Raw genomic sequence first — 25,198 nt, 5'->3', positions numbered from 1 at the left:
CCATGAGATCATATAACTCACTGACACCGGAGGAATACTTTGTGTGTATCAAACGTCGCAACGTAACTGGGTGACTATAAAGATGCTCTACAGGTATCTCCGAAGGTGTTAGTTGAGTTAGTATGGATCAAGACTGGGATTTGTCACTCCGTGTGACGGAGAGGTATCTCGGGGCCCACTCGGTAATACAACATCACACACAAGCCTTGCAAGCAATGTAACTTAATGTAAGTTGCGGGATCTTGTATTACGGAACGAGTAAAGAGACTTGCCAGTAAACGAGATTGAAATAGGTATACGGATACTGACGATCGAATCTCGGGCAAGTAACATACCGAAGGACAAAGGGAATGACATACGGGATTATATGAATCCTTGGCACTGAGGTTCAAACGATAAGATCTTCGTAGAATATGTAGGATCCAATATGGGCATCCAGGTCCCGCTATTGGATATTGACCGAGGAGTCTCTCGGGTCATGTCTACATAGTTCTCGAACCCGCAGGGTCTGCACACTTAAGGTTCGACGTTGTTTTATGCGTATTTGAGTTATATGGTTGGTTACCGAATGTTGTTCGGAGTCCCGGATGAGATCACGGACGTCACGAGGGTTTCCGGAATGGTCCGGAAACGAAGATTGATATATAGGATGACCTCATTTGGTTACCGGAAGGTTTTCGTGCATTACCGGAAAAGTTTCGGGCTCATCGGTAGTGTACCGGGAGTGCCGGGAGGGGTGCCGGGGACCATCGGGAGTGGTGTCACGCCCCAAGGGGTCTCATGGGCTATGGGAAGAGATAATACAGCCCCTAGTGGGCTGGAATAAGTTCCCACTAAGGCCCATAAGGTTTGAGAAGGAAAAAACACAAGGTGGAAAGAGTTTCCAAGTGGGAAGGTGGAATCCTACTCCAAGTAGGATTGGAGTAGGACTCCTCCACCTCCAATTTCGGCCAACCCTTGAGGGTTTGAGGCTGCCTCCTCCCCTCCCTCCCACCTATATATACGGAGGTTTTAGGGCTGATTTGAGACGATTTTTCTCATGGCTGCCCGACCACATACCTCCATAGTTTTTCCTCTAGATCGCGTTTCTGCGGAGCTCGGGCGGAGCCCTGCTGAGACAAGATCATCACCAACCTCCGGAGCGCCGTCACGCTGCCGGAGAACTCTTCTACCTCTCCGTCTCTCTTGCTGGATCAAGAAGGCCGAGATCATCGTCGAGTTGTACGTGTGCTGAACGCGGAGGTGCCGTCCGTTCGGTACTAGATCGTGGGACTGATCGCGGGATTGTTCGCGGGGCGGATCGAGGGACGTGAGGACGTTCCACTACATCAACCGCGTTCACTAACGCTTCTGCTGTACGATCTACAAGGGTACGTAGATCACTCATCCCCTCTCGTAGATGGACATCACCATGATAGGTCTTCGTGCGCGTAGGAAATTTTTTGTTTCCCTTGCGACGTTCCCCATCAGTGGCATCATGAGCTAGGTTCATGCGTAGATGTCTTCTCGAGTAGAACACAAAAGGTTTTGTGGACGGTGATGTGCGTTTTGCTGCCCTCCTTAGTCTTTTCTAATTCCGCGGTATTGTTGGATTGAAGCGGCTTGGACCGACATTACTCGTACGCTTACGAGAGACTGGTTTCATCGTTACGAGTAACCCCCTTTGCTCAAAGATGACTGGCAAGTGACGGTTTCTCCAACTTTAGTTGAATCGGATTTGACCGAGGAGGTCCTTGGATGAGGTTAAATAACAATTCATATATCTCCGTTGTGGTGTTTGCGTAAGTAAGATGCGATCCTACTAGATACCCTTGGTCACCACGTAAAACATGCAACAACAAAATTAGAGGACGTCTAACTTGTTTTTGCAGGGTATGATTGTGATGTGATATGGCCAATGATGTGATGTGATATATTGGATGTATGAGATGATCATGTTGTAATAGAAATATCGACTTGCACGTCGATGGTACGGCAACCGGCAGGAGCCATAGGGTTGTCTTTATACTAACATATGTGCTTGCAGATGCGTTTACTATTTTGCTAGGATGTAGCTTTAGTAGTAATAGCATAAGTAGCACGACAACCCCGATGGCAACACGTTGATGGATGATCATGGTGTGGCGCCGGTGACAAGAAAGGTCGTGCCGGTGCTTTGGTGATGGAGATCAAGAAGCACGTGATGATGGCCATATCATGTCACTTGTGAATTGCATGTGATGTTAATCCTTTTATGCACCTTATTTTGCTTAGAACGACGGTAGCATTATGAGGTGATCTCTCACTAAAATTTCAAGACGAAATTGTGTTCTCCCCGACTGTGCACCGTTGCGACAGTTCTTCGTTTCGAGACACCACGTGATGATCGGGTGTGATAGACTCAACGTTCACATACAACGGGTGCAAAACAGTTGCACACGCGGAACACTCGGGTTAAGCTTGACGAGCCTAGCATGTGCAGACATGGCCTCGGAACACATGAGACTGAAAGGTCGAGCATGAATCGTATAGTTGATATGATTAGCATAGGGATGCTTACCACTGAAACTATTCTCGACTCACGTGATGATCGGACTTGAGATAGCGGATTTGGATCGTGTACCACTCAAATGACTAGAGAGATGTACTTTTTGAGTGGGAGTTCTTGAGTAATATGATTAATTGAACTAATTGTCATGAACATAGTCTAATGGTCTTTGCGAATTACGATGTAGCTTGCGCTATAGCTCTACTGTTTTTACATGTTCCTAGAGAAAATTTAGTTGAAAATTGATAGTAGCAACCTTTGCAGACCGAGTCTGTAAAACCGAGGATTGTCCTCGTTGCTACGCAGAAGGCTTATGTCCTTAATGCACCACTCGATGTGCTGCACCTCGAGCGTCGTCTGTGGATGCTATGAACATCCGACATACACGTTACTGATGACTACACGATAGTTCAGTGCAAGATACTTGATGGCTTAGAAGCAAGGCGCCGAAAACGTTGTAAAACGTCACGGAACATAAGTGATGTTCTAAAGAGATGAAATTGTGATTTCACGCTTGTGCCCTTGTTGAGAGGTACGAGACCTCCGACGAGATTCTTTGTCCACAAAGTAAAGGAGAAAGGCTCAATCGTTGAGCGTGTGCTCAGATTGTCTGAGTGCGACAATCGCTTGAATCAAGTGGGAGTTAATCTTCCAGATGAGATAGTGATAGTTCTCCAAAGTCACTGCCACCAAGCTGTGAGAGCTTAGTGATGAACTATAACATATCAAGGATAGAAACAATGATCCTTGAGCGATTCGCGATGTTTGACACTGCGAAAGTAGAAATCAAGAAGGAGCGTCAATAGTTGATGGTTTGTAAAACCACTAAGTTTCGAGAAAGGCAAGGGCTAGATGGGATACTTCGTGAAACGGCAAAACAGTTGTTGCACTAATGAAGAGACCCAAGATTAAACCCAAACCCGAGACTAAGTGCTTCTGTAATGAGGGGAACAGTCACTGAGGCGGAGCAACTCTAGATACTTGGTAGATAAGAAGGCTGGCAAAAGTCGAAAGAAGTGTATTTGATATGCATGATGTTGATGTGTACTTTACTAGTACTCCTAGTAGCATGAGGGTATTGGATACCGGTTCGGTTGCTAAGTGATTAGTAACACGAAATGAAAGCTACGGCATAAACGGAGACTAGCTAAAGGCGAGGTGACGATACGTGTTGGAAGTGTTTCCAAGGTTGATATGATCAAACGTCGCACGCTCCCTCTACCATCCGGATTGGTATTAAACCTAAATAATTGTTATTTGGTGCTTGCGTTAAGCATGAACATGATTGGATCGTGTTTATTGCGATACGATTATTCATTTAAAGAGAATAATGGTTACTCTGTTTTCTTGAATGATCACCTTCAATGGTTTATTGAATCTCAATCGTAGTGTTACACATGTTCATGATAATGGTGCCAAAAGATACAGTTGATGATGATAGTACCACTTACTTGTGGCATTGCCGCTTGAGTCATGTTAGTATAAATTGCATGAAGAGGCTCCATGCTGATGGATCTTTGTACTCACCTGATTTCGAATCACTAGTGACATGCAAATCATACCACATGAGCAAGGCCTTGTTTTCATTGAGATGAAATAAGATAGTAACTTGTTGGAAGTGATACATTTTGATGTATGCAGTCCAATGGGTGCTGAGGCACGCAGTGGATATCATTATGTTCTTACTTCACTGACGATTTGAGTAGATACTAGAGTATTTACTTAATGAATCACAAGTCTGAAATATTGAAAAGTTCAATTCTGTTTCGGAGTGAAGTTCGTCGTAACAAGAGGATAAACTGTCTACGATATGATCATAGAAATGAATATCTGAGTTACGAGTTTTGGTACGCAGTTAAGACAATGTGGAAATTGTTTCGCAGTTCATGCCACCTGGAACATCATAGTGTGATGATGTGTCTGAACGTCATAGCCACGCACTATTTGGTATGGTGCATACTATGATGTCTCTTATCGAATTACCACTATCGTTTATGGGTTATGCATTAGAGACAACCGCACTCACTTTAAATAGGGCACCGCGTATTTCCGTTGAGATGACACAGTATAGACTGAGGTTTAGAGAAATCTAAACTGTCGTTTCTTGAAAGTTTGGGGCTTCGACACTTATGTGAAAAAGTTTCTGTCTGATAAGCTCGAACCCAAAGCGGATAAATGCATCTTCATAGGATATCCAAAACAGTTGGGTACATCTCCTATCTCAGATCCGAAAGCAAAGTGTTTGTTTCTAGAAACGGATCCTTTCTCGAGGAAAGGTTTCTCTCGAAAGAATTGAGTGGGAGGGTAGTAGAACTTGATGAGGTTATTGAACCATCACTTCAACCAGTGTGTAGCAGGGCGTAGGAAGTTGTTCATGTGGCGCCTACACCAATTGAAGTGGAAGCTGATGATGGTGATCATTGAGCTTCGAATCAAGTTACTACAAACCTCATAGGTCGACAAGGTCGCGTACTGCTGCAGAGTAGTACGGTAACCCTGTCTTGGAGGTCATGTTGTTGAGCAACAGTGAACCTACGAGTTATGGAGAAAGCGATGGTGGGCCCAGATTCCGAAAAATGGCTAGAAGCCATGAAATCCGAGAGAGGATCCATGTATGAAAACAGAGTGTAGACTTTGGAAGAACTACTTGACGGTCATAAGACTATTGAGTAGAGATGGATCTTTAAAAGGAAGACAGACGATGATGGTGATTAGTCACTATTAAGAAAAGCTCGACTTGTCGCAAAGATGTTTCCGACAAGATCAAACAGTTGACTATGATGAGACTTTCTCACTCGTAGCGATGCTAAAAGTCTGTTAGAATTATGTTAGTAGTTGCTGCATTATTTATGAAATATTGCACGTAGGATGTCAAAACATTGTTTCCTCGACGGTTTCCTTGAGCAAACATTGTATATGATACAACCAGGAGGTTTTGTCGATCCTAAGGATACTAACAAGTATGCAAACTCCAGCAATCCTTCAATGGACTGGTGCAAGCATCTCGGAGTTGGAATATACACTTTGATGAGATGATCAAGGATTTTGGGTTTGTACAAAGTTTATGAGAAACTTGTATTTCCAAAGAAGTGAGTGGGAGCACTATAGAATTTCTGATAAGTATATGTGGTTGACATATTGTGGATCAGAAGTAATGTAGAATTTCTGTAAAGCATACAAGGTTGTTTGAAAGGAGTTTTTCAAAGGAATACCTGGATTGAGCTACTTGAACGTTGAGCATCAAAGATCTATGGAGATAGATCGAAAGCGCTTAATGGAAGTTTCAACAAGATACGTGCCTTGACAAGTTCTTGAAAGAGTTCAAAATAGACTAGCAAAGAAAGAGTTCTTGGTTGCGTTGTGAGGTGTGAATTTGAGTAAGACTCAAAACCCGACCACGGCAGAATAAAAGAGAATAGACGAAGGTCGTCTTCTATGCCTTAGCCGTAGAATCTAAAGTATGCCATGCTGTGTACCGCACCTGAAGTGTGCCTTGACTCAAAGTATGTTGAGAGGTACAGAGAGTGATCCATGATTGAATCACTAGCAGCGGTCGAAATTTATCCTTAGTAACTAATGGACTAAGGAATTTTTTCTCGATCATGGAGGTGGTTAAAGAGTTTGTCGTAAAGGGTTACGTCGATGCAAGCTTTGACACTAATCCGAATAACTATGAGTAGTGAAACGGATTCATATAATAGAGTAGATACTTGGAGCATTTCCGAATAGCACGTAGTAGCAGCATCTATAAGATGACATAAAGATTCGTAAAGAACACACGGATCTGAAAGTTTCAGAACCGTTGACTAAAACCTCTCTCACGAGCAAGACGTGATCAGACCCCATAACTATATGGGTGTTGGATTCGTTGGAATCACATGGTGATGTGAACTAGATTATTGACTCTAGTGCAAGTGGGAGACTGTTGGAAATATGCCCTAGAGGCAATAATAAATTAGTTATTATTATATTTCTTAGTTCATGATAAATCGTTTATTATCCATGCTATAATTGTGTTGATTGGAAACACAATACTTGTGTGGATACATAGACAAAACACTGTCCCTAGTAAGCCTCTAGTTGACTAGCTCGTTGATCAAAGATGGTCAAGGTTTCCTGGCCATAGGCAAGTGTTGTCACTTGATAACGGGATCACATCATTAGGAGAATCATGTGATGGACTAGACCCAAACTAATAGACGTAGCATGTTGATCGTGTCATTTTGTTGCTACTGTTTTCTGCGTGTCAAGTATTTATTCCTATGACCATGAGATCATATAACTCACTGACACCGGAGGAATACTTTGTGTGTATCAAACGTCGCAACGTAACTGGGTGACTATAAAGATGCTCTACAGGTATCTCCGAAGGTGTTAGTTGAGTTAGTATGGATCAAGACTGGGATTTGTCACTCCGTGTGACGGAGAGGTATCTCGGGGCCCACTCGGTAATACAACATCACACACAAGCCTTGCAAGCAATGTAACTTAATGTAAGTTGCGGGATCTTGTATTACGGAACGAGTAAAGAGACTTGCCAGTAAACGAGATTGAAATAGGTATACGGATACTGACGATCGAATCTCGGGCAAGTAACATACCGAAGGACAAAGGGAATGACATACGGGATTATATGAATCCTTGGCACTGAGGTTCAAACGATAAGATCTTCGTAGAATATGTAGGATCCAATATGGGCATCCAGGTCCCGCTATTGGATATTGACCGAGGAGTCTCTCGGGTCATGTCTACATAGTTCTCGAACCCGCAGGGTCTGCACACTTAAGGTTCGACGTTGTTTTATGCGTATTTGAGTTATATGGTTGGTTACCGAATGTTGTTCGGAGTCCCGGATGAGATCACGGACGTCACGAGGGTTTCCGGAATGGTCCGGAAACGAAGATTGATATATAGGATGACCTCATTTGGTTACCGGAAGGTTTTCGTGCATTACCGGAAAAGTTTCGGGCTCATCGGTAGTGTACCGGGAGTGCCGGGAGGGGTGCCGGGGACCATCGGGAGGGGTGTCACGCCCCAAGGGGTCTCATGGGCTATGGGAAGAGATAATACAGCCCCTAGTGGGCTGGAATAAGTTCCCACTAAGGCCCATAAGGTTTGAGAAGGAAAAAACACAAGGTGGAAAGAGTTTCCAAGTGGGAAGGTGGAATCCTACTCCAAGTAGGATTGGAGTAGGACTCCTCCACCTCCAATTTCGGCCAACCCTTGAGGGTTTGAGGCTGCCTCCTCCCCTCCCTCCCACCTATATATACGGAGGTTTTAGGGCTGATTTGAGACGATTTTTCTCACGGCTGCCCGACCACATACCTCCATAGTTTTTCCTCTAGATCGCGTTTCTGCGGAGCTCGGGCGGAGCCCTGCTGAGACAAGATCATCACCAACCTCCGGAGCGCCGTCACGCTGCCGGAGAACTCTTCTACCTCTCCGTCTCTCTTGCTGGATCAAGAAGGCCGAGATCATCGTCGAGTTGTACGTGTGCTGAACGCGGAGGTGCCGTCCGTTCGGTACTAGATCGTGGGACTGATCGCGGGATTGTTCGCGGGGCGGATCGAGGGACGTGAGGACGTTCCACTACATCAACCGCGTTCACTAACGCTTCTGCTGTACGATCTACAAGGGTACGTAGATCACTCATCCCCTCTCGTAGATGGACATCACCATGATAGGTCTTCGTGCGCGTAGGAAATTTTTTGTTTCCCTTGCGACGTTCCCCAACAATGATCGCATCCGACATGCAACTATCTATTTGTTCCTTATGCTTGCCCCTACTACTACTACTACTACTACTACTACTACTACTACTAGTCTTTGGGTGTCAAGCGCGGTGAGAAAAGTCACACAGTAATCGTCAAAAATAAGAAAATGAGGTCATATAGATCACGTTCCCGCGTCATCCTTGTCACGTGGCGCAAAAATATATTTAAAAAGGGGAATGCAACACGAGGACTTCCCAGGAGGTCACCCATCCTAGTACTACTCTCGCCCAAGCACGCTTAACTTCGGAGTTCTGATGGGATCCGGTGCTTTAGTGCTGGTATGATCGCATCCGACATGCAACTATCTATTTGTTCCTTATGCTTGCCCCTACTACTACTACTACTACTAGTCGTTGGGTGTCAAGCGCGGTGGGAAAAGTCACACAGTAATCGTCAAAAATAAGAAAATGAGGTCATATAGATCACGGTCCCGCGTCATCCTTGTCACGTGGCGCAAAAATATATTTAAAAAGGGGAATGCAACACGAGGACTTCCCAGGAGGTCACCCATCCTAGTACTACTCTCGCCCAAGCACGCTTAACTTCGGAGTTCTGATGGGATCCGGAGCTTTAGTGCTGGTATGATCGCATCCGACATGCAACTATCTATTTGTTCCTTATGCTTGCCCCTACTACTACTACTACTACTACTACTACTAGTCGTTGGGTGTCAAGCGCGGTGGGAAAAGTCACACAATAATCGTCAAAAATAAGAAAATGAGGTCATATAGATCACGTTCCCGCGTCATCCTTGTCACGTGGCGCAAAAATATATTTAAAAAGGGGAATGCAACACGAGGACTTCCCAGGAGGTCACCCATTCTAGTACTACTCTCGCCCAAGCACGCTTAACTTCGGAGTTCTGATGGGATCCGGTGCTTTAGTGCTGGTATGATCGCATCCGACATGCAACTATCTATTTGTTCCTTATGCTTGCCCTACTACTACTACTACTACTATTAGTCGTTGGGTGTCAAGCGCGGTCGGAAAAGTCACACAGTAATCGTCAAAAATAAGAAAATGAGGTCATATAGATCACGGTCCCGCGTCATCCTTGTCACGTGGCGCAAAAATATATTTAAAAAGGGGAATGCAACACGAGGATTTCCCAGGAGGTCACCCATCCTAGTACTACTCTCGCCCAAGCACGCTTAACTTCGGAGTTCTGATGGGATCCGGTGCTTTAGTGCTGGTATGATCGCATCCGACATGCAACTATCTATTTGTTCCTTATGCTTGCCCCTACTACTACTACTACTACTGCTACTACTACTAGTCGTTGGGTGTCAAGCGCGGTGGGAAAAGTCACACAGTAATCGTCAAAAATAAGAAAATGAGGTCATATAGATCACGGTCCCGCGTCATCCTCGTCACGTGGCGCAAAAATATATTTAAAAAGGGGAATGCAACACGAGGACTTCCCAGGAGGTCACCCATCCTAGTACTACTCTCGCCCAAGCACGCTTAACTTCGGAGTTCTGATGGGATCCGGTGCTTTAGTGCTGGTATGATCGCATCCGACATGCAACTATCTATTTGTTCCTTATGCTTGCCCCTACTACTACTACTACTACTACTAGTCGTTGGGTGTCAAGCGCGGTAGGAAAAGTCACACGAGGTCACCCATCCTAGTACTACTCTCGCCCAAGCACGCTTAACTTCGGAGTTCCGATGGGATCCGGTGCTTTAGTGCTGGTATGATCGCATCCGACATGCAACTATCTATTTGTTCCTTATGCTTGCCCCTACTACTACTACTACTACTACTACTACTACTACTACTACTACTACTACTACTAGTAGTAGTACTACTACTACTAGTCGTTGGGTGTCAAGCGCGGTGGGAAAAGTCACACAGTAATCGTCAAAAATAAGAAAATGAGGTCATATAGATCACGCTCCCGCGTCATCCTTGTCACGTGGCGCAAAATTATATTTAAAAATGGGAATGCAACACGAGGACTTCCCAGGAGGTCACCCATCCTAGTACTACTCTCGCCCAAGCACGCTTAACTTCGGAGTTCTGATGGGATCCGGTGCTTTTGTGCTGGTATGATCGCATCCGACATGCAACTATCTATTTGTTCCTTATGCTTGCCCCTACTACTACTACTACTACTGCTACTACTACTAGTCGTTGGGTGTCAAGTGCGGTGGGAAAAGTCACACAGTAATCGTCAAAAATAAGAAAATGAGGTCATATAGATCACGCTCCCGCGTCATCCTTGTCACGTGGCGCAAAAATATATTTAAAAAGGGGAATGCAACACGAGGACTTCCCAGGAGGTCACCCATCCTAGTACTACTCTCGCCCAAGCACGCTTAACTTCGGAGTTCTGATGGGATCCGGTGCTTTAGTGCTGGTATGATCGCATCCGACATGCAACTATCTATTTGTTCCTTATGCTTGCCCTACTACTACTACTACTACTATTAGTCGTTGGGTGTCAAGCGCGGTCGGAAAAGTCACACAGTAATCGTCAAAAATAAGAAAATGAGGTCATATAGATCACGGTCCCGCGTCATCCTTGTCACGTGGCGCAAAAATATATTTAAAAAGGGGAATGCAACACGAGGATTTCCCAGGAGGTCACCCATCCTAGTACTACTCTCGCCCAAGCACGCTTAACTTCGGAGTTCTGATGGGATCCGGTGCTTTAGTGCTGGTATGATCGCATCCGACATGCAACTATCTATTTGTTCCTTATGCTTGCCCTACTACTACTACTACTACTATTAGTCGTTGGGTGTCAAGCGCGGTCGGAAAAGTCACACAGTAATCGTCAAAAATAAGAAAATGAGGTCATATAGATCACGGTCCCGCGTCATCCTTGTCACGTGGCGCAAAAATATATTTAAAAAGGGGAATGCAACACGAGGACTTCCCAGGAGGTCACCCATCCTAGTACTACTCTCGCCCAAGCACGCTTAACTTAAGAGTTCTGATGGGATCCGGTGCTTTAGTGCTGGTATGATCGCATCCGACATGCAACTATCTATTTGTTCCTTATGCTTGCCCCTACTACTACTACTACTACTAGTCGTTGGGTGTCAAGCGCGGTGGGAAAAGTCACACAGTAATCGTCAAAAATAAGAAAATGGGGTCATATAGATCACGGTCCCGCGTCATCCTTGTCACGTGGCGATAGTCGTTGGGTGTCAAGCGCGGTCGGAAAAGTCACACAGTAATCGTCAAAAATAAGAAAATGAGGTCATATAGATCACGGTCCCGCGTCATCCTTGTCACGTGGCGCAAAAATATATTTAAAAAGGGGAATGCAACACGAGGACTTCCCAGGAGGTCACCCATCCTAGTACTACTCTCGCCCAAGCACGCTTAACTTCGGAGTTCTGATGGGATCCGGTGCTTTAGTGCTGGTATGATCGCATCCGACATGCAACTATCTATTTGTTCCTTATGCTTGCCCCTACTACTACTACTACTACTAGTCGTTGGGTGTCAAGCGCGGTGGGAAAAGTCACACAGTAATCGTCAAAAATAAGAAAATGGGGTCATATAGATCACGGTCCCGCGTCATCCTTGTCACGTGACGCAAAAATATATTTAAAAAGGGGAATGCAACACGAGGACGTCCCAGGAGGTCACACATCCTAGTACTACTCTCGCCCAAGCACGCTTAACTTCGGAGTTCTGATGGGATCCGGTGCTTTAGTGTTGGTATGATCGCATCCGACATGCAACTATCTATTTGTTCCTTATGCTTGCCTCTACTACTACTACTACTACTACTACTACTACTACTAGTCGTTGGGTGTCAAGCGCGGTAGGAAAAGTCACACAGTAATCGTCAAAAATAAGAAAATGAGGTCATATAGATCACGCTCCCGCGTCATCCTTGTCACGTGGCGCAAAAATATATTTAAAAAGGGGAATGCAACACGAGGACTTCCCAGGAGGTCACCCATCCTAGTACTACTCTCGCCCAAGCACGCTTAACTTCGGAGTTCTGATGGGATCCGGTGCTTTAGTGCTGGTATGATCGCATCCGACATGCAACTATCTATTTGTTCCTTATGCTTGCCCCTACTACTACTACTACTACTACTACTACTACTACTACTACTACTAGTAGTCGTTGGGTGTCAAGCGCGGTGGGAAAAGTCACACAGTAATCGTCAAAAATAAGAAAATGAGGTCATATAGATCACGCTCCCGCGTCATCCTTGTCACGTGGCGCAAAAATATATTTAAAAAGGGGAATGCAACACGAGGACTTCCCAGGAGGTCACCCATCCTAGTACTACTCTCGCCCAAGCACGCTTAACTTCGGAGTTCTGATGGGATCTGGTGCTTTAGTGCTGGTATGATCGCATCCGACATGCAACTATCTATTTGTTCCTTATGCTTGCCCCTACTACTACTACTACTACTAGTCGTTGGGTGTCAAGCGCGGTGGGAAAAGTCACACAGTAATCGTCAAAAATAAGAAAATGAGGTCATATAGATCACGGTCCCGCGTCATCCTCGTCACGTGGCGCAAAAATATATTTAAAAAGGGGAATGCAACACGAGGACTTCCCAGGAGGTCACCCATCCTAGTACTACTCTCGCCCAAGCACGCTTAACTTCGGAGTTCTGATGGGATCCGGTGCTTTAGTGCTGGTATGATCGCATCCGACATGCAACTATCTATTTGTTCCTTATGCTTGCCCCTACTACTACTACTACTACTACTAGTCGTTGGGTGTCAAGCGCGGTAGGAAAAGTCACACAGTAATCGTCAAAAATAAGAAAATGAGGTCATATAGATCACGCTCCCGCGTCATCCTTGTCACGTGGCGCAAAAATATATTTAAAAAGGGGAATGCAACACGAGGACTTCCCAGGAGGTCACCCATCCTAGTACTACTCTCGCCCAAGCACGCTTAACTTCGGAGTTCTGATGGGATCCGGTGCTTTAGTGCTGGTATGATCGCATCCGACATGCAACTATCTATTTGTTCCTTATGCTTGCCCCTACTACTACTACTACTACTACTACTACTACTACTACTACTACTAGTCGTTGGGTGTCAAGCGCGGTGGGAAAAGTCACACAGTAATCGTCAAAAATAAGAAAATGAGGTCATATAGATCACGCTCCCGCGTCATCCTTGTCACGTGGCGCAAAAATATATTTAAAAAGGGGAATGCAACACGAGGACTTCCCAGGAGGTCACCCATCCTAGTACTACTCTCGCCCAAGCACGCTTAACTTCGGAGTTCTGATGGGATCTGGTGCTTTAGTGCTGGTATGATCGCATCCGACATGCAACTATCTATTTGTTCCTTATGCTTGCCCCTACTACTACTACTACTACTAGTCGTTGGGTGTCAAGCGCGGTGGGAAAAGTCACACAGTAATCGTCAAAAATAAGAAAATGAGGTCATATAGATCACGGTCCCGCGTCATCCTCGTCACGTGGCGCAAAAATATATTTAAAAAGGGGAATGCAACACGAGGACTTCCCAGGAGGTCACCCATCCTAGTACTACTCTCGCCCAAGCACGCTTAACTTCGGAGTTCCGATGGGATCCGGTGCTTTAGTGCTGGTATGATCGCATCCGACATGCAACTATCTATTTGTTCCTTATGCTTGCCCCTACTACTACTACTACTACTACTACTACTACTACTACTACTACTACTACTACTACTACTACTACTACTAGTAGTACTACTACTACTAGTCGTTGGGTGTCAAGCGCGGTGGGAAAAGTCACACAGTAATCGTCAAAAATAAGAAAATGAGGTCATATAGATCACGCTCCCGCGTCATCCTTGTCACGTGGCGCAAAAATATATTTAAAAATGGGAATGCAACACGAGGACTTCCCAGGAGGTCACCCATCCTAGTACTACTCTCGCCCAAGCACGCTTAACTTCGGAGTTCTGATGGGATCCGGTGCTTTTGTGCTGGTATGATCGCATCCGACATGCAACTATCTATTTGTTCCTTATGCTTGCCCCTACTACTACTACTACTACTGCTACTACTACTAGTCGTTGGGTGTCAAGTGCGGTGGGAAAAGTCACACAGTAATCGTCAAAAATAAGAAAATGAGGTCATATAGATCACGCTCCCGCGTCATCCTTGTCACGTGGCGCAAAAATATATTTAAAAAGGGGAATGCAACACGAGGACTTCCCAGGAGGTCACCCATCCTAGTACTACTCTCGCCCAAGCACGCTTAACTTCGGAGTTCTGATGGGATCCGGTGCTTTAGTGCTGGTATGATCGCATCCGACATGCAACTATCTATTTGTTCCTTATGCTTGCCCTACTACTACTACTACTACTATTAGTCGTTGGGTGTCAAGCGCGGTCGGAAAAGTCACACAGTAATCGTCAAAAATAAGAAAATGAGGTCATATAGATCACGGTCCCGCGTCATCCTTGTCACGTGGCGCAAAAATATATTTAAAAAGGGGAATGCAACACGAGGACTTCCCAGGAGGTCACCCATCCTAGTACTACTCTCGCCCAAGCACGCTTAACTTAAGAGTTCTGATGGGATCCGGTGCTTTAGTGCTGGTATGATCGCATCCGACATGCAACTATCTATTTGTTCCTTATGCTTGCCCTACTACTACTACTACTACTAGTCGTTGGGTGTCAAGCGCGGTGGGAAAAGTCACACAGTAATCATCAAAAATAAGAAAATGGGGTCATATAGATCACGGTCCCGCGTCATCCTTGTCACGTGGCGATAGTCGTTGGGTGTCAAGCGCGGTCGGAAAAGTCACACAGTAATCGTCAAAAATAAGAAAATGAGGTCATATAGATCACGGTCCCGCGTCATCCTTGTCACGTGGCGCAAAAATATATTTAAAAAGGGGAATGCAACACGAGGACTTCCCAGGAGGTCACCCATCCTAGTACTACTCTCGCCCAAGCACGCTTAACTTCGGAGTTCTGATGGGATCCGGTGCTTTAGTGCTGGTATGATCGCATCCGACATGCAACTATCTATTTGTTCCTTATGCTTGCCCCTACTACTACTACTACTACTAGTCGTTGGGTGTCAAGCGCGGTGGGAAAAGTCACACAGTAATCGTCAAAAATAAGAAAATGGGGTCATATAGATCACGGTCCCGCGTCATCCTTGTCACGTGGCGCAAAAATATATTTAAAAAGGGGAATGCAACACGAGGACTTCCCAGGAGGTCACACATCCTAGTACTACTCTCGCCCAAGCACGCTTAACTTCGGAGTTCTGATGGGATCCGGTGCTTTAGTGCTGGTATGATCGCATCCAACATGCAACTATCTATTTGTTCCTTATGCTTGCCCCTACTACTACTACTAATACTACTACTACTACTACTACTACTACTACTAGTCGGTGGGTGTCAAGCGCGGTGGGAAAAGTCACACAGTAATCGTCAAAAATAAGAAAATGAGGTCATATAGATCACGCTCCCGCGTCATCCTTGTCACGTGGCGCAAAAATATATTTAAAAAGGGGAATGCAACACGAGGAATTCCCAGGAGGTCACCCATCCTAGTACTACTCTCGCCCAAGCACGCTTAACTTCGAAGTTCTGATGGGATCCGGTGCTTTAGTGCTGGTATGATCGCATCCGACATGCAACTATCTATTTGTTCCTTATGCTTGCCCCTACTACTACTACTACTACTGCTACTACTACTAGTCGTTGGGTGTCAAGCGCGGTGGGAAAAGTCACACAGTAATCGTCAAAAATAAGAAAATGAGGTCATATAGATCACGCTCCCGCGTCATCCTTGTCACGTGGCGCAAAAATATATTTAAAAAGGGGAATGCAACACGAGGACTTCCAAGGAGGTCACCTATCCTAGTACTACTCTCGCCCAAGCACGCTTATCTTCGGAGTTCTGATGGGATCCGGTGCTTTAGTGCTGGTATGATCGCATCCGACATGCAACTATCTATTTGTTCCTTATGCTTGCCCCTACTACTACTACTACTACTACTACTACTACTACTACTACTAGTCGTTGGGTGTCAAGCGCGGTGGGAAAAGTCACACAGTAATCGTCAAAAATAAAAAAAATGAGGTCATATAGATCACGCTCCCGCGTCATCCTTGTCACGTGGCGCAAAAATATATTTAAAAAGGGGAATGCAACACGAGGACTTCCCAGGAGGTCACCCATCCTAGTACTACTCTCGCCCAAGCACGCTTAACTTCGGAGTTCTTATGGGATCCGGTGCTTTTGTGCTGGTATGATCGCATCCGACATGCAACTATCTATTTGTTCCTTATGCTTGCCCCTACTACTACTACTACTACTACTGCTACTACTACTAGTCGTTGGGTGTCAAGCGCGGTGGGAAAAGTCACACAGTAATCGTCAAAAATAAGAAAATGAGGTCATATAGATCACGCTCCCGCGTCATCCTTGTCACGTGGCGCAAAAATATATTTAAAAAGGGGAATGCAACACGAGGACTTCCCAGGAGGTCACCCATCCTAGTACTACTCTCGCCCAAGCACGCTTAACTTCGGAGTTCTGATGGGATCCGATGCTTTAGTGTTGGTATGATCGCATCCGACATGCAACTATCTATTTGTTCCTTATGCTTGCCCCTACTACTACTACTAATACTACTACTACTACTACTACTACTAGTCGTTGGGTGTCAAGCGCGGTGGGAAAAGTCACACACTAATCGTCAAAAATAAGAAAATGAGGTCATATAGATCACGCTCCCGCGTCATCCTTGTCACGTGGCGCAAAAATATATTTAAAAAGGGGAATGCAACACGAGGACTTCCCAGGAGGTCACCCATCCTAGTACTACTCTCGCCCAAGCACGCTTAACTTCGAAGTTCTGATGGGATCCGGTGCTTTAGTGCTGGTATGATCGCATCCGACATGCAACTATCTATTTGTTCCTTATGCTTGCCCCTAGTACTACTACTACTGCTGCTACTACTACTAGTCGTTGGGTGTCAAGCGCGGTGGGAAAAGTCACACAGTAATCGTCAAAAATAAGAAAATGAGGTCATATAGATCACGCTCCCGCGTCATCCTTGTCACGTGGCGCAAAAATATATTTAAAAAGGGGAATGCAACACGAGGACTTCCCAGGAGGTCACCTATCCTAGTACTACTCTCGCCCAAGCACGCTTAACTTCGGAGTTCTGATGGGATCCGGTGCTTTAGTGCTGGTATGATCGCATCCGACATGCAACTATCTATTTGTTCCTTATGCTTGCCCCTACTACTACTACTACTACTACTACTACTACTACTACTACCACTACTACTACTACTACTAGTCATTGGGTGTCAAGCGCGGTGGGAAAAGTCACACAGTAATCGTCAAAAATAAGAAAATGAGGTCATATAGATCACGCTCCCGCGTCATCCTTGTCACGTGGCGCAAAAATATATTTAAAAAGGGGAATGCAACACGAGGACTTCCCAGGAGGTCACCCATCCTAGTACTACTCTCGCCCAAGCACGCTTAACTTCGGAGTTCTGATGGGATCCGGTGCTTTAATGCTGGTATGATCGCATCCGACATGCAACTATCTATTTGTTCCTTATGCTTGCCCCTACTACTACTACTACTACTAGTCGTTGAGTGTCAAGCGCGGTGGGAAAAGTCACACAGTAATCGTCAAAAATAAGAAAATGAGGTCATATAGATCACGCTCCCGCGTCATCCTTGTCACGTGGCGCAAAAATATATTTAAAAAGGGGAATGCAACACGAGGACATCACACGAGGTCACCCATCCTAGTACTACTCTCGCCCAAGCACGCTTAACTTCGGAGTTCTGATGGGATCCGGTGCTTTAGTGCTGGTATGATCGCATCCGACATGCAACTATCTATTTGTTCCTTATGCTTGCCCTACTACTACTACTACTACTAGTCGTTGGGTGTCAAGCGCGGTGGGAAAAGTCACACAGTAATCGTCAAAAATAAGAAAATGAGGTCATATAGATCACGGTCCCGCGTCATCCTTGTCACGTGGCGCAAAAATATATTTAAAAAGGGGAATGCAACACGAGGACTTCCCAGGAGGTCACCCATCCTAGTACTACTCTCGCCCAAGCACGCTTAACTTCGTAGTTCTGATGGGATCCGGTGCTTTAGTGCTGGTATGATCGCATCCCACATGCAACTATCTATTTGTTCCTTATGCTTGCCCCTACTACTACTACTACTACTACTACTACTACTACTACTACTACTACTACTACTACTACTACTACTACTACTACTACTACTACTAGTCGTTGGGTGTCAAGCGCGATGGGAAAAGTCACACAGTAATCGTCAAAAATAAGAAAATGAGGTCATATAGATCACGTTCCCGCGTCATCCTTGTCACGTGGCGCAAAAATATATTTAAAAAGGGGAATGCAACACGAGGACTTCCCAGGAGGTCTCCCATCCTAGTACTACTCTCGCCCAAGCACGCTTAACTTCGTAGTTCTGATGGGATCCGGTGCTTTAGTGCTGGTATGATCGCATCCCACATGCAACTATCTATTTGTTCCTTATGCTTGCCCCTACTACTACTACTACTACTACTACTACTAGTCGTTGGGTGTCAAGCGCGGTGGGAAAAGTCACACAGTAATCGTCAAAAATAAGAAAATGAGGTCATATAGATCACGTTCCCGCGTCATCCTTGTCACGTGGCGCAAAAATATATTTAAAAAGGGGAATGCAACACGAGGACTTCCCAGGAGGTCACCCATCCTAGTACTACTCTCGCCCAAGCACGCTTAACTTCGTAGTTCTGATGGGATCCGGTGCTTTAGTGCTGGTATGATCGCATCCCACATGCAACTATCTATTTGTTCCTTATGCTTGCCCCTACTACTACTACTACTACTACTACTACTACTACTAGTCGTTGGGTGTCAAGCGCGGTGGGAAAAGTCACACAGTAATCGTCAAAAATAAGAAAATGAGGTCATATAGATCACGTTCCCGCGTCATCCTTGTCACGTGGCGCAAAAATATATTTAAAAAGGGGAATGCAACACGAGGACTTCCCAGGAGGTCACCCATCCTAGTACTACTCTCGCCCAAGCACGCTTAACTTCGGAGTTCTGATGGGATCCGGTGCTTTAGTGCTGGTATGATCGCATCCGACATGCAACTATCTATTTGTTCCTTATGCTTGCCCCTACTACTACTACTACTACTAGTCGTTGGGTGTCAAGCGCGGTGGGAAAAGTCACACAGTAATCATCAAAAATAAGAAAATGAAGTCATATAGATCACGGTCCCGCGTCATCCTTGTCACGTGGCGCAAAAATATATTTAAAAAGGGGAATGCAACACGAGGACTTCCCAGGAGGTCACGCATCCTAGTACTACTCTCGCCCAAGCACGCTTAACTTCGGAGTTCTGATGGGATCCGGTGCTTTAGTGCTGGTATGATCGCATCCGACATGCAACTATCTATTTGTTCCTTATGCTTGCCCCTACTACTACTACTACTACTACTACTAGTCGTTGGGTGTCAAGCGCGGTGGGAAAAGTCACACAGTAATCGTCAAAAATAAGAAAATGAGGTCATATAGATCACGGTCCCGCGTCATCCTTGTCACGTGGCGCAAAAATATATTTAAAAAGGGGAATGCAACACGAGGACTTCCCAGGAGGTCACCCATCCTAGTACTACTCTCGCCCAAGCACGCTTAACTTCGGAGTTCTGATGGGATCCGATGCTTTAGTGCTGGTATGATCGCATCCGACATGCAACTATCTATTTGTTCCTTATGCTTGCCCCTACTACTACTACTACTACTAGTCGTTGGGTGTCAAGCGCGGTGGGAAAAGTCACACAGTAATCGTCAAAAATAAGAAAATGAGGTCATATAGATCACGGTCCCGCGTCATCCTTGTCACGTGGCGCAAAAATATATTTAAAAAGGGGAATGCAACACGAGGACTTCCCAGGAGGTCACCCATCCTAGTACTACTCTCGCCCAAGCACGCTTAACTTCGGAGTTCTGATGGGATCCGGTGCTTTAGTGCTGGTATGATCGCATCCGACATGCAACTATCTATTTGTTCCTTATGCTTGCCCCTACTACTACTACTACTACTAGTCGTTGGGTGTCAAGCGCGGTGGGAAAAGTCACACAGTAATCGTCAAAAATAAGAAAATGAAGTCATATAGATCACGGTCCCGCGTCATCCTTGTCACGTGGCGCAAAAATATATTTAAAAAGGGGAATGCAACACGAGGACTTCCCAGGAGGTCACCCGTCCTAGTACTACTCTCGCCCAAGCACGCTTAACTTCGGAGTTCTGATGGGATCCGGTGCTTTAGTGTTGGTATGATCGCATCCGACATGCAACTATCTATTTGTTCCTTATGCTTGCCCCTACTACTACTACTACTACTAGTCGTTGGGTGTCAAGCGCGGTGGGAAAAGTCACACAGTAATCGTCAAAAATAAGAAAATGAAGTCATATAGATCACGGTCCCGCGTCATCCTTGTCACGTGGCGCAAAAATATATTTAAAAAGGGGAATGCAACACGAGGACTTCCCAGGAGGTCACCCGTCCTAGTACTACTCTCGCCCAAGCACGCTTAACTTCGGAGTTCTGATGGGATCCGGTGCTTTAGTGTTGGTATGATCGCATCCGACATGCAACTATCTATTTGTTCCTTATGCTTGCCCCTACTACTACTACTACTACTAGTCGTTGGGTGTCAAGCGCGGTGGGAAAAGTCACACAGTAATCGTCAAAAATAAGAAAATGAGGTCATATAGATCACGGTCCCGCGTCATCCTTGTCACGTGGCGCAAAAATATATTTAAAAAGGGGAATGCAACACGAGGACTTCCCAGGAGGTCACCCATCCTAGTACTACTCTCGCCCAAGCACGCTTAACTTCGGAGTTCTGATGGGATCCGGTGCTTTAGTGCTGGTATGATCGCATCCGACATGCAACTATCTATTTGTTCCTTATGCTTGCCCCTACTACTACTACTACTACTAGTCGTTGGGTGTCAAGCGCGGTGGGAAAAGTCACACAGTAATCGTCAAAAATAAGAAAATGAGGTCATATAGATCACGGTCCCGCGTCATCCTTGTCACGTGGCGCAAAAATATATTTAAAAAGGGGAATGCAACACGAGGACTTCCCAGGAGGTCACCCATCCTAGTACTACTCTCGCCCAAGCACGCTTAACTTCGGAGTTCTGATGGGATCTGGTGCTTTAGTGCTGGTATGATCGCATCCGACATGCAACTATCTATTTGTTCCTTATGCTTGCCCCTACTACTACTACTACTACTACTACTAGTCGTTGGGTGTCAAGCGCGGTGGGAAAAGTCACACAGTAATCGTCAAAAATAAGAAAATGAGGTCATATAGATCACGTTCCCGCGTCATCCTTGTCACGTGGCGCAAAAATATATTTAAAAAGGGGAATGCAACACGAGGACTTCCCAGGAGGTCACCCATCCTAGTACTACTCTCGCCCAAGCACGCTTAACTTCGGAGTTCTGATGGGATCCGGTGCTTTAGTGCTGGTATGATCGCATCCGACATGCAACTATCTATTTGTTCCTTATGCTTGCCCTACTACTACTACTACTACTATTAGTCGTTGGGTGTCAAGCGCGGTCGGAAAAGTCACACAGTAATCGTCAAAAATAAGAAAATGAGGTCATATAGATCACGCTCCCCCGTCATCCTTGTCACGTGGCGCAAAAATATATTTAAAAAGGGGAATGCAACACGAGGACTTCCCAGGAGGTCACCCATCCTAGTACTACTCTCGCCCAAGCACGCTTAACTTCGGAGTTCTGATGGGATCCGGTGCTTTAGTGCTGGTATGATCGCATCCGACATGCAACTATCTATTTGTTCCTTATGCTTGCCCCTACTACTACTACTACTAGTCGTTGGGTGTCAAGCGCGGTGGGAAAAGTCACACAGTAATCGTCAAAAATAAGAAAATGAGGTCATATAGATCACGGTCCCGCGTCATCCTTGTCACGTGGCGCAAAAATATATTTAAAAAGGGGAATGCAACACGAGGACTTCCCAGGAGGTCACCCATCCTAGTACTACTCTCGCCCAAGCACGCTTAACTTCGGAGTTCTGATGGGATCCGGTGCTTTAGTGCTGGTATGATCGCATCCGACATGCAACTATCTATTTGTTGCTTATGCTTGCCCCTACTACTACTACTACTACTAGTCGTTGGGTGTCAAGCGCGGTGGGAAAAGTCACACAGTAATCGTCAAAAATAAGAAAATGAGGTCATATAGATCACGGTCCCGCGTCATCCTTGTCACGTGGCGCAAAAATATATTTAAAAAGGGGAATGCAACACGAGGACTTCCCAGGAGGTCACCCATCCTAGTACTACTCTCGCCCAAGCACGCTTAACTTCGGAGTTCTGATGGGATCCGGTGCTTTAGTGCTGGTATGATCGCATCCGACATGCAACTATCTATTTGTTCCTTATGCTTGCCCCTACTACTACTACTACTAGTCGTTGGGTGTCAAGCGCGGTGGGAAAAGTCACACAGTAATCGTCAAAAATAAGAAAATGAGGTCATATAGATCACGCTCCCGCGTCATCCTTGTCACGTGGCGCAAAAATATATTTAAAAAGGGGAATGCAAACACGAGGACTTCCCAGGAGGTCACCCATCCTAGTACTACTCTCGCCCAAGCACGCTTAACTTCGGAGTTCTGATGGGATCCGGTGCTTTAGTGCTGGTATGATCGCATCCGACATGCAACTATCTATTTGTTCCTTATGCTTGCCCTACTACTACTACTACTACTATTAGTCGTTGGGTGTCAAGCGCGGTCGGAAAAGTCACACAGTAATCGTCAAAAATAAGAAAATGAGGTCATATAGATCACGGTCCCGCGTCATCCTTGGCACGTGGCGCAAAAATATATTGAAAAAGGGGAATGCAACACGAGGACTTCCGAGGAGGTCACCCATCCTAGTACTACTCTCGCCCAAGCACGCTTAACTTCGGAGTTCTGATGGGATCCGGTGCTTTAGTGCTGGTATGATCGCATCCGACATGCAACTATCTATTTGTTCCTTATGCTTGCCCCTACTACTACTACTACTACTACTACTACTACTACTACTACTAGTCGTTGGGTGTCAAGCGCGGTGGGAAAAGTCACACAGTAATCGTCAAAAATAAGAAAATGAGGTCATATAGATCACGTTCCCGCGTCATCCTTGTCACGTGGCGCAAAAATATATTTAAAAAGGGGAATGCAACACGAGGACTTCCCAGGAGGTCACCCATCCTAGTACTACTCTCGCCCAAGCACGCTTAACTTCGGAGTTCTGATGGGATCCGGTGCTTTAGTGCTGGTATGATCGCATCAGACATGCAACTATCTATTTGTTCCTTATGCTTGCCCCTACTACTACTACTACTACTAGTCGTTGGGTGTCAAGCGCGGTGGGAAAAGTCACACAGTAATCGTCAAAAATAAGAAAATGAGGTCATATAGATCACGCTCCCGCGTCATCCTTGTCACGTGGCGCAAAAATATATTTAAAAAGGGGAATGCAACACGAGGACTTCCCAGGAGGTCACCCATCCTAGTACTACTCTCGCCCAAGCACGCTTAAATTCGGAGTTCTGATGGGATCCGGTGCTTTAGTGCTGGTATGATCGCATCCGACATGCAACTATCTATTTGTTCCTTATGCTTGCCCTACTACTACTACTACTACTACTATTAGTCGTTGGGTGTCAAGCGCGGTCGGAAAAGTCACACAGTAATCGTCAAAAATTAGAAAATGAGGTCATATAGATCACGGTCCCGCGTCATCCTTGGCACGTGGCGCAAAAATATATTTAAAAAGGGGAATGCAACACGAGGACTTCCGAGGAGGTCACCCATCCTAGTACTACTCTCGCCCAAGCACGCTTAACTTCGGAGTTCTGATGGGATCCGGTGCTTTAGTGCTGGTATGATCGCATCCGACATGCAACTATCTATTTGTTCCTTATGCTTGCCCCTACTACTACTACTACTACTACTACTACTACTACTACTACTACTACTAGTCGTTGGGTGTCAAGCGCGGTGGGAAAAATCACACAGTAATCGTCAAAAATAAGAAAATAAGGTCATATAGATCACGTTCCCGCGTCATCCTTGTCACGTGGCGTAAAAATATATTTAAAAAGGGGAATGCAACACAAGGACTTCCCAGGAGGTCACCCATCCTAGTACTACTCTCACCCAAGCACGCTTAACTTCGGAGTTCTGATGGGATCCGGTGCTTTAGTGCTGGTATGATCGCATCCGACATGCAACTATCTATTTGTTCCTTATGCTTGCCCCTACTACTACTACTACTACTACTACTAGTCGTTGGGTGTCAAGCGCGGTGGGAAAAGTCACACAGTAATCGTCAAAAATAAGAAAATGAGGTCATATAGATCACGCTCCCGCGTCATCCTTGTCACGTGGCGCAAAACTATATTTAAAAAGGGGAATGCAACACGAGGACTTCCCAGGAGGTCACCCATCCTAGTACTACTCTCGCCCAAGCACGCTTAACTTCGGAGTTCTGATGGGATCCGGTGCTTTAGTGCTGGTATGATCGCATCCGACATGCAACTATCTATTTGTTCCTTATGCTTGCCCCTACTACTACTACTACTACTAGTCGTTGGGTGTCAAGCGCGGTGGGAAAAGTCACACAGTAATCGTCAAAAATAAGAAAATGAGGTCATATAGATCACGCTCCCGCGTCATCCTTGTCACGTGGCGCAAAAATATATTTAAAAAGGGGAATGCAACACGAGGACTTCCCAGGAGGTCACCCATCCTAGTACTACTCTCGCCCAAGCACGCTTAACTTCGGAGTTCTGATGGGATCCGGTGCTTTAGTGCTGGTATGATCGCATCCGA

At 45.6% G+C, this 25,198-nt stretch overlaps 53 non-coding genes and 1 pseudogene across 53 annotated transcripts; all 54 read right to left on the bottom strand.

Moving 5' to 3' along the window:
* Positions 1 to 8,474: 8,474 nt before the first annotated feature.
* On the bottom strand, positions 8,475 to 8,593 carry LOC123431842. Its single transcript, XR_006623432.1, has one exon. It is a non-coding gene; the product is annotated as a 5S ribosomal RNA (ribosomal RNA).
* A 182-nt stretch (positions 8,594 to 8,775) lies between these two features.
* On the bottom strand, positions 8,776 to 8,894 carry LOC123435349. The gene has a single exon (XR_006626603.1). It is a non-coding gene; the product is annotated as a 5S ribosomal RNA (ribosomal RNA).
* A 191-nt stretch (positions 8,895 to 9,085) lies between these two features.
* LOC123435276 lies at positions 9,086 to 9,204 on the bottom strand. The gene has a single exon (XR_006626532.1). It is a non-coding gene; the product is annotated as a 5S ribosomal RNA (ribosomal RNA).
* A 184-nt stretch (positions 9,205 to 9,388) lies between these two features.
* On the bottom strand, positions 9,389 to 9,507 carry LOC123434908. Its single transcript, XR_006626176.1, has one exon. It is a non-coding gene; the product is annotated as a 5S ribosomal RNA (ribosomal RNA).
* A 194-nt stretch (positions 9,508 to 9,701) lies between these two features.
* Positions 9,702 to 9,820, bottom strand: LOC123431831. Its single transcript, XR_006623419.1, has one exon. It is a non-coding gene; the product is annotated as a 5S ribosomal RNA (ribosomal RNA).
* Positions 9,821 to 9,892: 72 nt separating this feature from the next.
* LOC123433449 lies at positions 9,893 to 10,010 on the bottom strand (annotated as a pseudogene).
* Positions 10,011 to 10,246: 236 nt separating this feature from the next.
* Positions 10,247 to 10,365, bottom strand: LOC123435174. Its single transcript, XR_006626435.1, has one exon. It is a non-coding gene; the product is annotated as a 5S ribosomal RNA (ribosomal RNA).
* A 194-nt stretch (positions 10,366 to 10,559) lies between these two features.
* On the bottom strand, positions 10,560 to 10,678 carry LOC123431820. The gene has a single exon (XR_006623406.1). It is a non-coding gene; the product is annotated as a 5S ribosomal RNA (ribosomal RNA).
* A 184-nt stretch (positions 10,679 to 10,862) lies between these two features.
* LOC123434907 lies at positions 10,863 to 10,981 on the bottom strand. The gene has a single exon (XR_006626175.1). It is a non-coding gene; the product is annotated as a 5S ribosomal RNA (ribosomal RNA).
* A 184-nt stretch (positions 10,982 to 11,165) lies between these two features.
* On the bottom strand, positions 11,166 to 11,284 carry LOC123438861. Its single transcript, XR_006629978.1, has one exon. It is a non-coding gene; the product is annotated as a 5S ribosomal RNA (ribosomal RNA).
* A 290-nt stretch (positions 11,285 to 11,574) lies between these two features.
* On the bottom strand, positions 11,575 to 11,693 carry LOC123431807. The gene has a single exon (XR_006623392.1). It is a non-coding gene; the product is annotated as a 5S ribosomal RNA (ribosomal RNA).
* Positions 11,694 to 11,875: 182 nt separating this feature from the next.
* On the bottom strand, positions 11,876 to 11,994 carry LOC123433164. Its single transcript, XR_006624709.1, has one exon. It is a non-coding gene; the product is annotated as a 5S ribosomal RNA (ribosomal RNA).
* A 197-nt stretch (positions 11,995 to 12,191) lies between these two features.
* LOC123431796 lies at positions 12,192 to 12,310 on the bottom strand. The gene has a single exon (XR_006623380.1). It is a non-coding gene; the product is annotated as a 5S ribosomal RNA (ribosomal RNA).
* Positions 12,311 to 12,519: 209 nt separating this feature from the next.
* Positions 12,520 to 12,638, bottom strand: LOC123436115. Its single transcript, XR_006627351.1, has one exon. It is a non-coding gene; the product is annotated as a 5S ribosomal RNA (ribosomal RNA).
* Positions 12,639 to 12,820: 182 nt separating this feature from the next.
* On the bottom strand, positions 12,821 to 12,939 carry LOC123431784. Its single transcript, XR_006623369.1, has one exon. It is a non-coding gene; the product is annotated as a 5S ribosomal RNA (ribosomal RNA).
* Positions 12,940 to 13,124: 185 nt separating this feature from the next.
* Positions 13,125 to 13,243, bottom strand: LOC123431772. Its single transcript, XR_006623358.1, has one exon. It is a non-coding gene; the product is annotated as a 5S ribosomal RNA (ribosomal RNA).
* Positions 13,244 to 13,449: 206 nt separating this feature from the next.
* Positions 13,450 to 13,568, bottom strand: LOC123436114. Its single transcript, XR_006627350.1, has one exon. It is a non-coding gene; the product is annotated as a 5S ribosomal RNA (ribosomal RNA).
* Positions 13,569 to 13,750: 182 nt separating this feature from the next.
* On the bottom strand, positions 13,751 to 13,869 carry LOC123435355. The gene has a single exon (XR_006626610.1). It is a non-coding gene; the product is annotated as a 5S ribosomal RNA (ribosomal RNA).
* A 248-nt stretch (positions 13,870 to 14,117) lies between these two features.
* Positions 14,118 to 14,236, bottom strand: LOC123435173. The gene has a single exon (XR_006626434.1). It is a non-coding gene; the product is annotated as a 5S ribosomal RNA (ribosomal RNA).
* Positions 14,237 to 14,430: 194 nt separating this feature from the next.
* LOC123431761 lies at positions 14,431 to 14,549 on the bottom strand. Its single transcript, XR_006623347.1, has one exon. It is a non-coding gene; the product is annotated as a 5S ribosomal RNA (ribosomal RNA).
* A 184-nt stretch (positions 14,550 to 14,733) lies between these two features.
* On the bottom strand, positions 14,734 to 14,852 carry LOC123438860. The gene has a single exon (XR_006629977.1). It is a non-coding gene; the product is annotated as a 5S ribosomal RNA (ribosomal RNA).
* A 289-nt stretch (positions 14,853 to 15,141) lies between these two features.
* Positions 15,142 to 15,260, bottom strand: LOC123431748. Its single transcript, XR_006623336.1, has one exon. It is a non-coding gene; the product is annotated as a 5S ribosomal RNA (ribosomal RNA).
* A 182-nt stretch (positions 15,261 to 15,442) lies between these two features.
* On the bottom strand, positions 15,443 to 15,561 carry LOC123438060. The gene has a single exon (XR_006629222.1). It is a non-coding gene; the product is annotated as a 5S ribosomal RNA (ribosomal RNA).
* A 209-nt stretch (positions 15,562 to 15,770) lies between these two features.
* On the bottom strand, positions 15,771 to 15,889 carry LOC123436709. The gene has a single exon (XR_006627922.1). It is a non-coding gene; the product is annotated as a 5S ribosomal RNA (ribosomal RNA).
* A 194-nt stretch (positions 15,890 to 16,083) lies between these two features.
* LOC123432274 lies at positions 16,084 to 16,202 on the bottom strand. The gene has a single exon (XR_006623865.1). It is a non-coding gene; the product is annotated as a 5S ribosomal RNA (ribosomal RNA).
* A 204-nt stretch (positions 16,203 to 16,406) lies between these two features.
* On the bottom strand, positions 16,407 to 16,525 carry LOC123436713. Its single transcript, XR_006627926.1, has one exon. It is a non-coding gene; the product is annotated as a 5S ribosomal RNA (ribosomal RNA).
* Positions 16,526 to 16,722: 197 nt separating this feature from the next.
* LOC123431669 lies at positions 16,723 to 16,841 on the bottom strand. The gene has a single exon (XR_006623257.1). It is a non-coding gene; the product is annotated as a 5S ribosomal RNA (ribosomal RNA).
* A 203-nt stretch (positions 16,842 to 17,044) lies between these two features.
* Positions 17,045 to 17,163, bottom strand: LOC123436515. Its single transcript, XR_006627736.1, has one exon. It is a non-coding gene; the product is annotated as a 5S ribosomal RNA (ribosomal RNA).
* Positions 17,164 to 17,357: 194 nt separating this feature from the next.
* LOC123437055 lies at positions 17,358 to 17,476 on the bottom strand. Its single transcript, XR_006628257.1, has one exon. It is a non-coding gene; the product is annotated as a 5S ribosomal RNA (ribosomal RNA).
* A 221-nt stretch (positions 17,477 to 17,697) lies between these two features.
* On the bottom strand, positions 17,698 to 17,816 carry LOC123435301. Its single transcript, XR_006626556.1, has one exon. It is a non-coding gene; the product is annotated as a 5S ribosomal RNA (ribosomal RNA).
* A 182-nt stretch (positions 17,817 to 17,998) lies between these two features.
* Positions 17,999 to 18,117, bottom strand: LOC123431786. The gene has a single exon (XR_006623371.1). It is a non-coding gene; the product is annotated as a 5S ribosomal RNA (ribosomal RNA).
* A 181-nt stretch (positions 18,118 to 18,298) lies between these two features.
* LOC123438299 lies at positions 18,299 to 18,417 on the bottom strand. The gene has a single exon (XR_006629450.1). It is a non-coding gene; the product is annotated as a 5S ribosomal RNA (ribosomal RNA).
* A 245-nt stretch (positions 18,418 to 18,662) lies between these two features.
* LOC123438705 lies at positions 18,663 to 18,781 on the bottom strand. The gene has a single exon (XR_006629832.1). It is a non-coding gene; the product is annotated as a 5S ribosomal RNA (ribosomal RNA).
* Positions 18,782 to 18,972: 191 nt separating this feature from the next.
* On the bottom strand, positions 18,973 to 19,091 carry LOC123438298. The gene has a single exon (XR_006629449.1). It is a non-coding gene; the product is annotated as a 5S ribosomal RNA (ribosomal RNA).
* A 197-nt stretch (positions 19,092 to 19,288) lies between these two features.
* LOC123431737 lies at positions 19,289 to 19,407 on the bottom strand. Its single transcript, XR_006623325.1, has one exon. It is a non-coding gene; the product is annotated as a 5S ribosomal RNA (ribosomal RNA).
* A 182-nt stretch (positions 19,408 to 19,589) lies between these two features.
* On the bottom strand, positions 19,590 to 19,708 carry LOC123438393. Its single transcript, XR_006629537.1, has one exon. It is a non-coding gene; the product is annotated as a 5S ribosomal RNA (ribosomal RNA).
* Positions 19,709 to 19,896: 188 nt separating this feature from the next.
* LOC123436406 lies at positions 19,897 to 20,015 on the bottom strand. The gene has a single exon (XR_006627632.1). It is a non-coding gene; the product is annotated as a 5S ribosomal RNA (ribosomal RNA).
* Positions 20,016 to 20,197: 182 nt separating this feature from the next.
* LOC123431725 lies at positions 20,198 to 20,316 on the bottom strand. The gene has a single exon (XR_006623314.1). It is a non-coding gene; the product is annotated as a 5S ribosomal RNA (ribosomal RNA).
* A 182-nt stretch (positions 20,317 to 20,498) lies between these two features.
* LOC123431611 lies at positions 20,499 to 20,617 on the bottom strand. The gene has a single exon (XR_006623201.1). It is a non-coding gene; the product is annotated as a 5S ribosomal RNA (ribosomal RNA).
* A 182-nt stretch (positions 20,618 to 20,799) lies between these two features.
* On the bottom strand, positions 20,800 to 20,918 carry LOC123431610. Its single transcript, XR_006623200.1, has one exon. It is a non-coding gene; the product is annotated as a 5S ribosomal RNA (ribosomal RNA).
* A 182-nt stretch (positions 20,919 to 21,100) lies between these two features.
* On the bottom strand, positions 21,101 to 21,219 carry LOC123431713. The gene has a single exon (XR_006623303.1). It is a non-coding gene; the product is annotated as a 5S ribosomal RNA (ribosomal RNA).
* A 182-nt stretch (positions 21,220 to 21,401) lies between these two features.
* Positions 21,402 to 21,520, bottom strand: LOC123436113. Its single transcript, XR_006627349.1, has one exon. It is a non-coding gene; the product is annotated as a 5S ribosomal RNA (ribosomal RNA).
* Positions 21,521 to 21,708: 188 nt separating this feature from the next.
* Positions 21,709 to 21,827, bottom strand: LOC123431702. The gene has a single exon (XR_006623291.1). It is a non-coding gene; the product is annotated as a 5S ribosomal RNA (ribosomal RNA).
* A 184-nt stretch (positions 21,828 to 22,011) lies between these two features.
* Positions 22,012 to 22,130, bottom strand: LOC123431689. Its single transcript, XR_006623277.1, has one exon. It is a non-coding gene; the product is annotated as a 5S ribosomal RNA (ribosomal RNA).
* A 179-nt stretch (positions 22,131 to 22,309) lies between these two features.
* LOC123431678 lies at positions 22,310 to 22,428 on the bottom strand. The gene has a single exon (XR_006623266.1). It is a non-coding gene; the product is annotated as a 5S ribosomal RNA (ribosomal RNA).
* A 182-nt stretch (positions 22,429 to 22,610) lies between these two features.
* On the bottom strand, positions 22,611 to 22,729 carry LOC123431667. Its single transcript, XR_006623255.1, has one exon. It is a non-coding gene; the product is annotated as a 5S ribosomal RNA (ribosomal RNA).
* Positions 22,730 to 22,908: 179 nt separating this feature from the next.
* LOC123436643 lies at positions 22,909 to 23,028 on the bottom strand. The gene has a single exon (XR_006627856.1). It is a non-coding gene; the product is annotated as a 5S ribosomal RNA (ribosomal RNA).
* Positions 23,029 to 23,212: 184 nt separating this feature from the next.
* On the bottom strand, positions 23,213 to 23,331 carry LOC123436245. Its single transcript, XR_006627478.1, has one exon. It is a non-coding gene; the product is annotated as a 5S ribosomal RNA (ribosomal RNA).
* Positions 23,332 to 23,534: 203 nt separating this feature from the next.
* Positions 23,535 to 23,653, bottom strand: LOC123435607. The gene has a single exon (XR_006626851.1). It is a non-coding gene; the product is annotated as a 5S ribosomal RNA (ribosomal RNA).
* Positions 23,654 to 23,835: 182 nt separating this feature from the next.
* Positions 23,836 to 23,954, bottom strand: LOC123437673. Its single transcript, XR_006628850.1, has one exon. It is a non-coding gene; the product is annotated as a 5S ribosomal RNA (ribosomal RNA).
* Positions 23,955 to 24,141: 187 nt separating this feature from the next.
* On the bottom strand, positions 24,142 to 24,260 carry LOC123436244. The gene has a single exon (XR_006627477.1). It is a non-coding gene; the product is annotated as a 5S ribosomal RNA (ribosomal RNA).
* A 209-nt stretch (positions 24,261 to 24,469) lies between these two features.
* Positions 24,470 to 24,588, bottom strand: LOC123437497. The gene has a single exon (XR_006628674.1). It is a non-coding gene; the product is annotated as a 5S ribosomal RNA (ribosomal RNA).
* Positions 24,589 to 24,776: 188 nt separating this feature from the next.
* LOC123431655 lies at positions 24,777 to 24,895 on the bottom strand. Its single transcript, XR_006623244.1, has one exon. It is a non-coding gene; the product is annotated as a 5S ribosomal RNA (ribosomal RNA).
* A 182-nt stretch (positions 24,896 to 25,077) lies between these two features.
* On the bottom strand, positions 25,078 to 25,196 carry LOC123431644. The gene has a single exon (XR_006623232.1). It is a non-coding gene; the product is annotated as a 5S ribosomal RNA (ribosomal RNA).
* Between the last annotated feature and the right edge of the window lie 2 nt (positions 25,197 to 25,198).

Source organism: Hordeum vulgare, chromosome 2H, assembly GCF_904849725.1.
Source record: "Hordeum vulgare subsp. vulgare chromosome 2H, MorexV3_pseudomolecules_assembly, whole genome shotgun sequence".
In the NCBI taxonomy this organism is placed as follows: Eukaryota; Viridiplantae; Streptophyta; class Magnoliopsida; order Poales; family Poaceae; genus Hordeum; species Hordeum vulgare.
Note: the sequence above shows the minus strand (reverse complement) of the source record. Positions and strands in the feature narration are given on the sequence as shown.